General features: G+C 41.9%; 1 protein-coding gene across 4 annotated transcripts in view; it reads left to right on the top strand.

Moving 5' to 3' along the window:
* RAB9A (RAB9A, member RAS oncogene family) overlaps window positions 1-13,274 on the top strand; it is an 18,219-nt gene that overhangs the window by 2,992 nt on the left and 1,953 nt on the right. For 2 of the 4 annotated variants that reach the window (XM_008571960.1, XM_008571958.1), the window contains 2 exons: window positions 9,513-9,602; window positions 10,235-10,262. The gene's annotated coding sequence lies outside the window, so the exon portion shown is untranslated. Of the gene's footprint in view, window positions 1-8,163; window positions 8,243-8,963; window positions 9,200-9,512; window positions 9,603-10,234; window positions 10,263-13,274 lie in introns of those variants that run through there. The other 2 variants (XM_008571959.1, XM_008571961.1) reach the window with 2 other exon arrangements.

The following is a 13,274-nucleotide window of genomic DNA, read 5'->3' as shown; positions in this document are numbered from 1 at the left end:
GGGATCCGAACCCTCGGACGGGCGCGCCGCCGCGCTTCCCAAGCGGCGCACTATCCAGTGCGCCACCGGGCCGGCCCAGATGGTGAAATTTTTAAAAATGGCTTTTGCATAACTTTCTGATATTTTTTAGCCTGTTTTCTCCATGCCTATCTAAGACCACGTACTGCTTCATTCTGGTGGCAGATGTAAGTTCACTGTTAAGTGAACTTTGGGAATGATGGGTTGAGAGGGGGAATCAAAAAGTTGGATCTCTTTTTAGGCATCACTGTGAAAGTGTTATTCACGTAGTCAACATGGCATTTTTTTGTTGTAGCATTGGTTTTTGACTCATATCAACACAGCATGTTCTTTGCTAGTGAATAGATTTCTCTCTCTTATCAGGTGTTGTGTGCTAAGTGGGATGCTGAATCACACACCTAAAAGTGATTGTTAGCACATGGGGTCTAACAAAAGAGATGTGTTTTATTCTGGGAAGGGTTGAGAGGAATTGGTGCTGGGGAAGAGTCTTGCTCCATCATTAGTTGGCTTGCTAAGTTAGGTCACCACATTTCTTTCTTTGTGAAATGAGACAGTTGTACTTCATAATCTCTAGATTATATGACACCAAGGAGAGACAGCAAATTATGAGTTCGAAGTAGTTTTGCCCAGGCAATTTGTTGATTAAGCAGCAGGAGGAAATAAGCCAAGTGGAAGTGTGCGTGTTTGGGCAACGCGTCTAACTTGAAAGCTATCCAGATAATAAATGTTAGTCAAAACCAAGCATGAGAAATTAGGGCTCGTGACCAAGTAGGTCATCAACAGAGAACATTTATTAAGGATTGGGAGGGGGGTGAACTCACAAAATGCCTCAGGGGAGTTTGATGGAAAATTATGATGCAAGTGGAAGGTCAGGATACCTGAGAGAGGAGATCTGTAGCCACCTAGGTGTGTAGGTAGAGGGCATTGCTAAGGAGCCTGGGGGTGCCCGGGCTCATTGGATAACCACCTGGAGGAGAAATCTCTGTTTCCCAACAGACTCTTGCATGACTCTTGTGAAGTTGTGCTCTGGGTATTTCCACATTCTGGATTTTTCCATTACTTTCTGTTAATATTTGACCATGGTGAGTTCAGGCTTTAGAATGCTGGTGCTTATCCTGAACATAGAGAGGACAACCAGATGTAAATGCATGTAAATAAGGTAACAGCTAGATCCATATGGGGTGGAGAGAGATGGTGTGTGTATTTTGGAAAAAATATAGAAGTGAGGCAGGCAGTTCAGGCTTCATATTCTGCCTTCACAGGGCCCAGCTCATTGCAATCACTGGGAATCATCAGGAATCTATGGACAGACTCCACTTTTGTCTTAGGCTTACAAATGTATGCTATTGACTGACAGGGAATGGAGAAACAGTATAGAACAACTGGATACATTCGTCCCATTGCCACATTTATCCAAATGTGAAGGATAGTGAAACAGTATAGAGGAGTAGAAGTAACTATTTTTATTCCAAGTTCTTGCAAATTGGATTAGGTTTTGGGGATACAGAAGCTGTTGTAATTTCCAGAAGGTTAGTTCCTATAGAGTGGCTGTGATATCAGTGTTAGAGAAGCCTGAAAAAATCCTTACAGACTTCTGTTTTTAGAACTTTCTATGCAGAACCCTAACAGATAGGAGCGTTTTGATGTTTCTAACAGGTTCAAAGAACCTAGAAATCACTGGGTTATTGTATATATAGCTAAGTGACTGCTCTCATCTGTGCAGTTTCATGCTTGTGTATTTGATTAGATGAATATACCTGAAAGTACAAGTCCATACATCATGTAGTTGGGAGTCAGAACAGAACTGCTTGAGGACCACACTTTGGTGAATGCAGAGTGGTCTCTGGAATGAGTTCCAGTATTCTTTTTTTTTTTTTTCCTTTTTTTGTCTTTTTTTCGTGTCCGGCAACGGATCGCAACCCTCAGTGTCGCGCCCGTACCGGACCAGGACCGGCAACGGGATCGCAGCCCTCAGTGTTGCACCCGCACCTTGCTCAGCCAGTGAGCGGGAACCGGTCTGTATGTGGGATCCGAACTCTCGGTGGGAGCGCCACCGCGCTCCCAAGCGGCGCACTGTAGCAGTGCGCCACCGGGCCGGCCCCTGAGTTCCAGTATTCTTAAATAAGATTTTAAAAATAGTTGTTTTTGAGCAAACAGCTGCCACCCTCATAATCCACATTAATTTTTGTGAATTTGCCGTGATGCTTTGGGATACTTCAGCACACAATTTAGGAACCACGGGATGTTTTCAGCTCTAGTTTATGGACTGCAAGATTTAGTCATGAGGAGATAAGGCATCAAAGTCAGTTTTTCACTCTCTGCCCCCCTTCCAGTATCGGTAAGATTTTCCCTTGGGCCCCCTATACAGACTGTCTCTCCCCCTCCTTTCCTTCCTGTTTCCTTCCCATTTTCTGCTGCATACACTTCTTTAGGAAGTAGACCTGCTGGGGTGACAAAAGGAGGTGGAGACCCCTGATGCTTTCAGCCCCTGCCTGTCTCAAGAAGTGTCCAATGCTATTGCGTTCTGTGGTGAGTCCTGGTTGGCTTGCTTCTCCCCGCATTAGGTGTCGTCTTTTCATACTGTCACTACTGGACTACTTGCTTTCCATCTTCTTCTTCTTTTTTTTTTTTCCTTTTTGTCTTTTTTCGTGACCGGCAACGGATCGCAACCCTCAGTGTCGCGCCCGTACCGGACCGGGACCGGCAACGGGATCACAACCCTCGGTGTTGCTCCCGCACCTCGCTCAGCCAGTGAGTGGCCGGTCTGTACGTGGAATCCGAACCCTCGGCGGGAGCGCCGCCGCAACACTGCCGCGCTCCCAAGCGGCACACTGTAGCAGTGCGCCACCGGGCCGGCCCATCTTCTAAATTGCGTTGCTCTCTTGCATCTACCTTTGTTTCTTCTTGGTGTCCTGTTTGGGTTTGTACATTTTTTAAGTCTTTTTCTGTCATTCGGTGGCAGTAAAGATAACACATGTTTGACCTGCCCTGCTTAATTAGACTTGGGGAAGTTATTTAATCTTTGTGAATGTCCATTTATCAATCTATAAAACATGGGTGACAGTGTCCAACTTGCAGGTGATTTTAAGGTGATATATGTCAGGTAGATATATGTCTGGTAGATATTCAATAAATAGTGACTGCTAATGTTACTACAGCCATAGCATTTATCATCATGTAAACAAGACAATGGCAATAGGTAGGGAGGGAAGTGGACACATTTCGTGTGTGGATGAATGAAGTAAGACAGAAGAAGAAAGAGATTTTGGAAATGGGGAAAATAATTAGCTTGGTTTTAGATATGTTGAATTTGAACTACTGTCAGGGTACCAGATGAACATATTATAAGAGGGGTTGGAAATTCTTGCCTGGCCTCAGGGTGTGAGAGAGTGGAGGTGGACTTTAGGAACCACTGGTTTTTATAGCCCAAGAAGATAGTGTTTGGGAAGAGCTAAGAGTTTCAATCTTGCAAAATACCTTTATTAAGAGCTTGTTAGGAAAGGCAGCAGTCTAGGTTGAAGAAAGCTGAAGGGGCAAGAGGGAGAGAAAGCAGAACCTATTGTTAGAGCAGTTTTATGGATGAGTGAGTAGGAATCATTTTCAGGAGGGTCACTGCCAGGCTGTTTAGACCTGATAGAGGCACTAATGGGGGGCGAGTCCTGGCTAGGACTTGAAGGTCCCATCTATGCTTCTAGCTAGATGTGTGATACTGCACAAGATACTATCCCAGTTGGGCCTCCGTTGCCTTATTATTATTATTTGTTCTGAAGACTTGAGTACCCTTCTGAGATTTTATGTCAGATACAGCCTGACAGATGGCTATACCTGAAAGAATTCACTATCTATTATCTGGGCCTCACGTGGAGATACTGGTCAAACTTGAGGGTGTTTTCTAGAAATGTACACAGTGAAGTCCTATGAGAAGCACTTTTCTCTTTATTCACTCTAGGGCTGCGTGTGTCTTAGGGCATTCAGATGAGGCCTGAGGAGAAGACATTGGATCGGCCATTAGGAGGTTTCTGGTGACTTTTGCTGACACTCAGGGGACTGGAGGGGCTGGAGCCCATGTGTCATATAAGCTGAGTGGAGGGTTAATCAGGCATGGAGGCAGGTGGGGACATGGGTAAAGACAGGGAGAGTAAGTCTGGGCTTGGAAAGCTTTTTGTGAGAAAAGGCAGTTTCAGCACCTCAGTAGGGACAAACTGGGGCATCGTGGATGAAGAAGTGACAGTTACATCAGATAAACTGAACTTTATAAAGAGCTACCTGCAGCACTCTTATGTTTCTTCTCATTTTGAGCTGGTGACAACTTTCCAGGGAGCCTCTAATCTAGTTGAGTCCTATATGCCAGACATATAGCTGCCCTCTTTAAATACATCTTGGGAAATTCTCAGTCCTTTTACTTAACTCCTCTGACAGTCAAGGTCTACTTTGCCGTGCCCTGCGCCTTGTGGACAGCGTTTGTATACAGTTCTGCCTCCTCCCCTTGTCTGCTCTAAGTTAAAGACACCTGGTTTCTTATTTAACTTAAAGGCGTGAGAACCAGTGTTTCTTTAATGGATCACAAAACATCACAGAGCATATTTGGTTTGGCTTTTGCTGCTTTAATATATTTTTCTAACATACATATTCAAATATTCAAATTCATTCCTTTCATAGTTTTTCTTCCTGAAATACCTAGCCACATTCTTATCTTGTGACTTTTGTCCATTTCTTTGCATTTTAATTCTGTTCTCCAAAGTGTAACCTTAAATTATCCCTCTTTATTGTCAGGAAGCATTTTAAGTGCCTTTTACAGGTAAGTGCCTTATTACAGGTAGATTTATGCTTGGTCCTTAAATGTTTCGTTAAAAATTAAACTAAACAAAACAAAGGACAAAACATTATCCTCGTTTCCCAGGATTAGCAATTTCCCATGAATAAGGTTGTTCACTGAACTATCACAGTTTATGGTCAAAGTGTAATATCAATAAAATCACGTGGGTGACAGAAAGAGGGTGTTATGAGCTACACAAATGGACCACAAATAATATGCTAATGATGCAAACATGTATTCATCATTTCTTGGGGTCCAAACTCTTTTAAGAATCTGATGAAACCTATTTTACTCTTTTCAGAAAAAAGCTCAGGCACACGAGCTTCCATCCAAACACTCATCCTTATTTCACATGTGATTCCATGGGGTGCATTTCCCCCTGAAGCTTGTTCATTAAATAACCACACTCTAGGCCTGTACTGTCCAATACAGTAGCCACTAGCCTCATGTAGCAATTTAAATTTAAACTAATTAAAATTAAGTAAAGCGAAAAACTGAGTTCCTCAGTTGGACCAGCCACATTTCAAGTGCTCAGTAGCCACATGTGGTAGTGGCTACTGTGTTGGACAGTGCAGATATAAAACATTCCATCAGTGCAGAAACTGCTGGATCCTGCTGCTCTACACCATCACGATGGTTGAAGATTTAGTTCCTTAACTAAATCGTTTCTTGTCCCCCTGACTTCCTCCCTTCCCACTCCCCCCACCACTGTTAGTGATTACTTAGCATACCTAACTACAGAGGTGCCTGTTTTAAGAAAAATTGTTAACATATATTTCTTAAATTAGATGATTCATCTTCAAAAAAGTGTACTTATTGAAATGAGTTCTTTAAATAGGGTAGATGCTCTGATATAGTGACATAGGGATAGTGTGGTTTGATTTACACAGTTTTTTCCCTTCTCCAGCTTCCTCTGTCCATGTAATGTTCAGTGATTGACTAGATATGACTAGATAATTTATTTCATCTCTCTCTCCTCTCCCCTCCCCTCTCCTCTCTCCTCTCCCCTCTCTCTCCTTGATGTAGAACTAGCACCCATTACACTTAATGACTTTCCTTGACTTGTTCTTACATTTCAGCAGTATAACCAGGAAGTCTTTAGAAACAAACTGGAACCAATTAGGCTAAGTAAGACACACTTAAGATATAAGGAAATAAATACAGCTCAAGTGAAAATAGAAATAATTTCATTCAAGATTATCCATGTTTTTGTTTCCCTGGATAATTTCTTTGAACCTCAGTTTCTCAGGCTGTGAAATGAATGGAATGATAAGTGGTATGCTTCTAACTAGGACATTTGGGGTCATTGCAAGAGGAACTTGTGAATTTGACCAAAAGATCTGTTCCTAAATTTAAACCAAGAGTGATAAATTCAATTTAAGTTTCTGAAAGTAAGAGCTAGTCAAGGGGTTACAGAGTATACATTTCAAAATCTGAAGCTTTTGAAAGGCGGTTGTGAAGCCTGTTCTCCCTTTGGCAGCTTTTTAGAGGAATGTAGTAGTCTTTCAACGTTTGCCAGCTCCCTGTTGCGGTCAATCAATAGTACTTGTTTTAAAGTGGGTTTCTCATTAGAATGGCAAATAAGAATCAATTTTTTTGTTCTGTCCCACATATTTTAATAGACCTCAAAAATAGAATGGGGGAAGAACTGATAAACAATTGTAAGTACAGGAAGTACAAATAGAGTAATAATAGAATAATAAGAATAAAGGAGGAAGTAATTTACTCTTTGTTCTCAATTTAGCATTTATTTCCATTTCACCATATGTGGAGCATTGCACAATATGTGGCAGACCAAAAAGGGGACAAATGAATGGACGGCATTAGGTGCTGCATGTCTTTGCCGGGGAGTTGACACTGTGACTGATGGTGATAAAGCATAAGCAAATGAGAGCTGTCATAGAGGTGGAGGTGCTGATGAGAGGGAGGAAAAGAGAAAGATTGGGTTGTGGGGCAGTTGTACAAGGCAGGCTTTTTATAATATAGCTGTTGAGGTAGGCCTGCCAAGCCAAGGTGACAGCCTGAGCAAAGGTGTGGACAGAAAATGCCAGTGATAAGTTTGGGTATGGTGAGTTGTAGGGATATGGTTGGGACAGGCTTGTCAGTGATGTTAGTGAATGCCATGCTCAAAGTCCTATATGATAAAAATAATGAAGACATAAATGGGTTTAGCTGTCTGTAAGAATGGAGGCAATTAGATCCGTGACCAGTAAAAAAAAAAAGTCTAACTTTAATCCATACAAATATTCATATTAGAGATTTATATTCTTGATGTTTGAGTCTTGATGCTTTATATTCTCTCCCTTGGTTTGTTTTAGCGTGTGGCTTTAGAAGCCAACAAGGGGTTGGAGAAGGCCAGGGAAAGGGTACCACTGATAAATTATCCATCAGCAATTGATAGTGCAAAAGTACACAATTGAAAAGTTGAGAAAATAGTGTTATAAGAAGGAAAGCATTGATACAAAATGTTCTTCTCTTGCCTTTTGAGTTCTGAAGTATCTGCTGAAAACATGGTTCATTTTCTGTCCTGCCAGTGACCTGCTTATCCAACTTCCCACTCACATTACTGTATCATATAAGGCATATGTTGGTGCCAGCAAATGAGATTGTAATCCTAAAGTAGTATCTATTGTAGGTGCAACTGATTTATTTAAAGGGATGCTGCTGAAGGGACAGGGAGACCATCTGCAGCTCTAGTTGTATAAATCCTTCATCCTCCCCTCACCTGCAGCCTGTTCTCCCATTGCAGCCAGTTACCTTTCTGGACTTCACATCTGATCGAGTTGGCCACTGCTAACACTGTTTCAGTGGCTCCCCATCATTTCTAGGGTACAGGCAGAAATCCTTCTCATGGCTTCTAAGGCCCAGCCTGCTCAAGGGCCTCACTCTCTAGTCCCATCTCCCTAGAACACTCCTTGCTCTCTGGCCTCAAGGTGCTTGGGCCTACCTTGGGTTCTCCCAGTCCATGCGAGGACCAGGCGTCTTTGGTGGGGCCTTGGCAGGGTTGGTCCCACTTCCTGGTTCTGGCTCCCTCCTCTCTTCTCATAGTTTTCTCTTCCTCCTGCTGAGCTTAGTCTGTGGTCAAACACGCTTCCCCTGGGTCAAATCTCCCTCTGGTGGAGTCAGACTTTGGTGAGGGCTGCATTCTGAGGACAGCATGGGGCTAAAATGATCATTGAGACACAGCTTTGGAACGGACCACACTGGAAACTGATGTACAGTCTCTCATTAACACACTGTAACACAGCCCAGTTTCCCTCCCGTGTTGGAAGTCACCACTTTTTCCTTAACTGCAGCTTGGCAGGTGAAGTAATTGGCTTGTGTTACAGGACCACGTTGTATGCAGTCTGGGTCTGATTGAGGGAGACCAGGTTTACACGTTGTGCCTCTCACTTACTGAGGAAGATGGTGAGCAGAATCCCCTGAGCTGTTTTAAGTTTTTTGCTGAATGTGAATAGTTCTACCTCTCATTTTGAAGGACTTGCCATAGTTGTGACTTAAATGGGTTTGTATGTAGATGTCACCTTTACCCAACTACAGACTCCTCAAGGCAGGGACTGTGTGTGTGTGTGGTTTGCATTCTCAGTGTCTGGCACATAGTAGGCACTCACTAAATGCTTGTTGAAAAACTGCTCTCTCACCTGTTCTAGGGAACACTAGGCTTCTATGGGGAAGCAAACATTTGACTCACATTTTATTTAAAACATGTTTTAAACTTCTTAAACTCGGGCCGAGCCCGTGGCGCACTCGGGAGAGTGCGACGCTGGGAGCGCAGCAGCACTCCTGCCGCAGGTTCGGATCCTATATAGTGATGGCGGGTGCGCTCACTGGCTGAGCGCGGTGCGGCCGGTCACAAAAAAAAAAAAAAAACTTCTTAAACTCTAATAAAACATAGGCGCTCTCAATTGTGCTTTGTACTACATGTCAACAAATAGGAGACTACTAGTTCTGTCAGATTAACTTGTTCTTTTGGAGATTTGGAAATAAAGCAAGCAGTTGAAAGACTCTTACCATTTGCAACTGCTTATTTTCATTATACCTGCAACAACAATAATAGAACCCGCAGAAACAAGTGCAGAGGCGGTTGAGATTGACATAGCCTGTTGGGTTAAGTGCCTGGGCTTTAGCTGAGCCTGCCACATCCATATCTTACTCCCCACCTTTTATTAGTATTGTGACCTTTCTGAGTCAGTATCCTTATCTGTACTATGGGGAAAATAAGAGACTTGTGAGGAGTAAACACAGTGTCACAGAGTAAATGGCATACAGGGCTCAGTCAGCGTTAGCTGCTATTGTTATTGTTTTATCCTTAACCCCAAAATGTCAGGATTTTGAAGAGACTCTTTCATTGTTTAAATTTATAAGGTAAGGACTACTATATGTAAGCCCCACAGAAATGCCCTTTCCTTTTAAAAAAAAAAGCGCGGAGGGGGCTTGGAACCATTGGTTTAGACTGAGAGGCTAGTACTTTAGCACAGTTTCCCATAGTCATCACTGGGAAACCTTCAAATTGGATTTGATCTCTAGGACTAGAATCCCTTGGCTTCTTAATGTAGGCCTGCATAATGCTCTGATTTGTTCTGCCTATAACTCTTATTGATGTTTGACACAAGAAATGGCCATAAAAAGAACCTGTCTGTAAAACTGCCAGTAAAGACTTCATGTATTCATTCCATAGAAACTTCCTGAACTCCTATAACGAGACTGGCACTGTGACGAAACGCTTTTCTATCGGCGTCTGAGTGAATCTTCTCAACAACCCTAGGAGGTAGGTACTGTTGTCACAGTTGTTCCCATGAGGCTTCAGAATGTTAAGTAGCTCACCCATAGGGCTGCGTTCGTGGCCTTAGGTACCAGGAACCAGTTCTCCTTTCCAACAGTGTGCTTTTATTCGCTCAAAAGCCATTTGCCTTGGCTGCCCAGAAGCTTCATGACACTATGCTACCTTAGCCTTAGCCTAGCTTTTCTTGTGTCACATTGGTGCCCCTCCCTCACATGGCCCTTCTCTGTTTTCCTCTATTGTGTTATCTTAATTTTATTCTGTAGAATATGACTTATTCTAAGCCACCCAAAATTGGGGCAAGTTTTGAAGAATGAATGAAATATTATACATTTCATCTTAATATAAATTTATAGCTGTCTCTGAGTGTGAAACAGAAAAGAAGGGTGGGCAGGTGAAAAACTTTTTAAAAAAATGATTAAAGTATTATTTGATTGTAAGACTTTTTTGGGGGACTGAGAAAGGTCATAGACAGCATTCAGGTGTGGTTTTCCTTTTAAGTTAAGAATCTGGCTGCTATAGAAGTCACATCTTTCACATTTTAATTCTTGTTTTTACTCTTAAAATTATGAAAACAAATGTACATTGCTAAGGAGTTTTCTAATTTTTTTTCTTTGCAGATAATGATGCTTGAGCTGAAAAATTAAGGTAAGATTTTTGACCTTTGTAATATTCTTCTCTTATTCTGATTTCTTTATTTATAGAATTTAGCCAAATTACTAATGTTTTTTGTTTTGTTTTTTTTTTTCCTTTTTGTCTTTTTTCGTGACCGGTAACGGGATCGCAACCCTTGGTGTCGCGCCCACACCGCGCTCAACCAGTGAGCGGACCGGTCTCTATATGGGATCGGAACCCTCGGCGGGAGCGCCGCCGCGCTCCCAAGCGCCGCACTCTACCGAGTGCGTCACCGGGCCGGCCCAAATTACTAATGTTTTAAGCTTGGTGAAGATTGTTCTCTTTTGGATGATAATTCCAAACTGTTGATTATAAGAGACTTTACATTACATTTTTAGGTAAATTTTGAAAATAACAGTAGGATACCACATTGTTATGAACTGTCAAAGTGTCCTGATAGAATTATAAACAAATCTCAAGGAATTCCTTAATTTGGAGATGTGTGCAACCACTAATCTGGGTTGGGTTTGTTGGATTGCATGATCTGGCTTATAATTTGATTTAAAGACTCTAAAACTTCAGTGCCTCTGGCGGGAACTGGTCTCTATATGGGATCGGACCCCTCGGCGGGAGCGCCGCCGCGCTCCCAAGCGCCGCACTCTACCGAGTGCGTCACCGGGCCGGCCCAAATTACTAATGTTTTAAGCTTGGTGAAGATTGTTCTCTTTTGGATGATAATTCCAAACTGTTGATTATAAGAGACTTTACATTACATTTTTAGGTAAATTTTGAAAATAACAGTAGGATACCACATTGTTATGAACTGTCAAAGTGTCCTGATAGAATTATAAACAAATCTCAAGGAATTCCTTAATTTGGAGATGTGTGCAACCACTAATCTGGGTTGGGTTTGTTGGATTGCATGATCTGGCTTATAATTTGATTTAAAGACTCTAAAACTTCAGTGCCTCTATTAAACCCTCATAACACAACTTGGAACTTTTTGGTTTACATATCATAAAAATTGTGTGAAAAGAGCAACGTGGAGTGTGGTTGCTGGGGAAGAAAAGGTTTCTGGTGGGGGTGATGCCCATGGTGAGCAGTTCTGAAGACACGATATTGGTTGGTTGGGGGGTGGGAGTGGGGGTATTCCCAGCAGAGGGAGCAGCCTATGCCAGGGCAAAGGCAAGAGAGTGTACCGTGAGCTGAGCAGGTGCAAGTGAATTCCAATTCCATGTGACAGTGCATTTCAGAATGACTGAAGCAGAGAATATGAAAGGGGAGGCGGCTAGGGGGAGGCGGCTAGAGGGAGGCTGGCCAGGCGTCTGACCTTAGAAGTTGGCCTTAGTCCTGAATCTCTGGAGAACGAACCATTGAGGAATTTAAAGTATTTTATGGAGGGGGCATTAGACAGATGCTTTCCCTGTGTCAAAATAGTTGGTTTGCTTTTTTGGTTTGTTAACCTTTTTCCTTTAAGTTGAAGTTGGTTAAGCAAGATTCCAAAAAATTAAACAAAGCAACCAATTTAATGCATTATTAACCTACGTCAGGAAATTGAGGAGCTTGAGGTTGTTTCCTCTCTAACATTAATTTAGTCTGGGCATTGAGCAGAGTGATACATTTGAAATCCAAAAAGTCTCCCAAGAGGTATACATCTTAATTGCCTCACACTTTTGTTGGACAGTTTAAAGTGTATTAATTACAGTAGTAATTGCTGGAGTAGTAATTTGAAAGAACCAATAAGAGGGACTAAGGTATGTTGCATTGTTTTTTAATCATATTTTCCCATTCACTTGATTTCTCATTATACGAGCTGCTATGGGTTTTTACCAGAATAGTAGAGCATGTAGTTAAAAATGCAGAATTCTTCTTTGTTTATTTATTTACTTTATTTTTTTGTAGCTGGCAGGTACAGGGATCTGAACCCTTGACCTTGGTGTTATAACACCATGCTCTAACCAACTCAGTTAATCAGTCAGCCCAGAAATGCAGAATTCTTACCTGTTAGTATTCAATTACATTATACTGGGTCACATTTGCGTATGACCAGGAGACAGGCAGATAATGTTTACTGCAGTGATTTTGCAAATTCATCATAGTCAGTATAACAATTATAGTTTCTGTCTCTATTACTTTCCCATTGTGGGATTCACAGTATCTACTTTCATGATAAGGTTGATGACCATTTTTGCTCTAGAGCTGTGCTGTCCAATAACAGCTGCTGGCTCCTTAAATGTGGCTATTTAAGTTAGTTAAAATTAAATAAAATTTAAAATTCAGTTCCTCACTCCCATCAGCCATATTGGACATTTCCATCATTGTATAAAATTCTGTTGGACAGTGCTGCTTTAAATCTTTCTATGTAAAGTTTATACTTAAAATCCATTTAATACTGAAATATTTATAGATTAAATGATGATTTGATTCAAAATAACTGGGCAGAACTGAGAGTGGGAGGTTATGGAGGAAATAGGATTTGCCATAGTTGACAATTGGTGAAGCTGGGTTTAGGGTTCAAGGGAGTCCATTATAGTCTCATTCAGAAATTTTGTGTATGTTTGAAATTTTCCATAATAAAAAAATTAAAATAGAAATATTAAATAGAACAGTGCTCCCACCAGCATTTAGAAGTAGCCATCTGTCAATAATCATCTTAAATCTCAGGCTCCACTGGCTGGCTCCTGTAGTGTAGGAAAGTTTTAAATCCTGCCCCAGGGCTTCTCCTAAAGGGTATGTATAGTATCATGTTGTCATTTAATTTCTTTTCACCTCAGAACACACAAGTAAAGGCACAGGGTCATATTTGCTAAAAGCTGGAGCTGCCCAAATGAGTCTTGGGTAGAATATGCTAGATTATGATATATTAAAAATTCCATTGCTGCTGAGATTAATTTTAGCAAACTCAAAATAGTGTATCTAGGGCCGGCCTGGTGGCGCACTGCGCTAGTGCGCCGCTTGGGAAGTGCGGCGGCGCTCCCGCCGAGGGTTCGGATCCCACATACAGACCGGTTCCCGCTCACTGGCTGAGCGAGGCGCGGGGGCAAC

Source organism: Galeopterus variegatus, unplaced genomic scaffold (assembly GCF_000696425.1).
Source record: "Galeopterus variegatus unplaced genomic scaffold, G_variegatus-3.0.2 Scaffold738, whole genome shotgun sequence".
NCBI classification, from domain to species: Eukaryota; Metazoa; Chordata; class Mammalia; order Dermoptera; family Cynocephalidae; genus Galeopterus; species Galeopterus variegatus.
The sequence above is the reverse complement of the archived record's forward strand: the minus strand, read 5'-3'. Positions and strand labels throughout refer to the sequence as shown.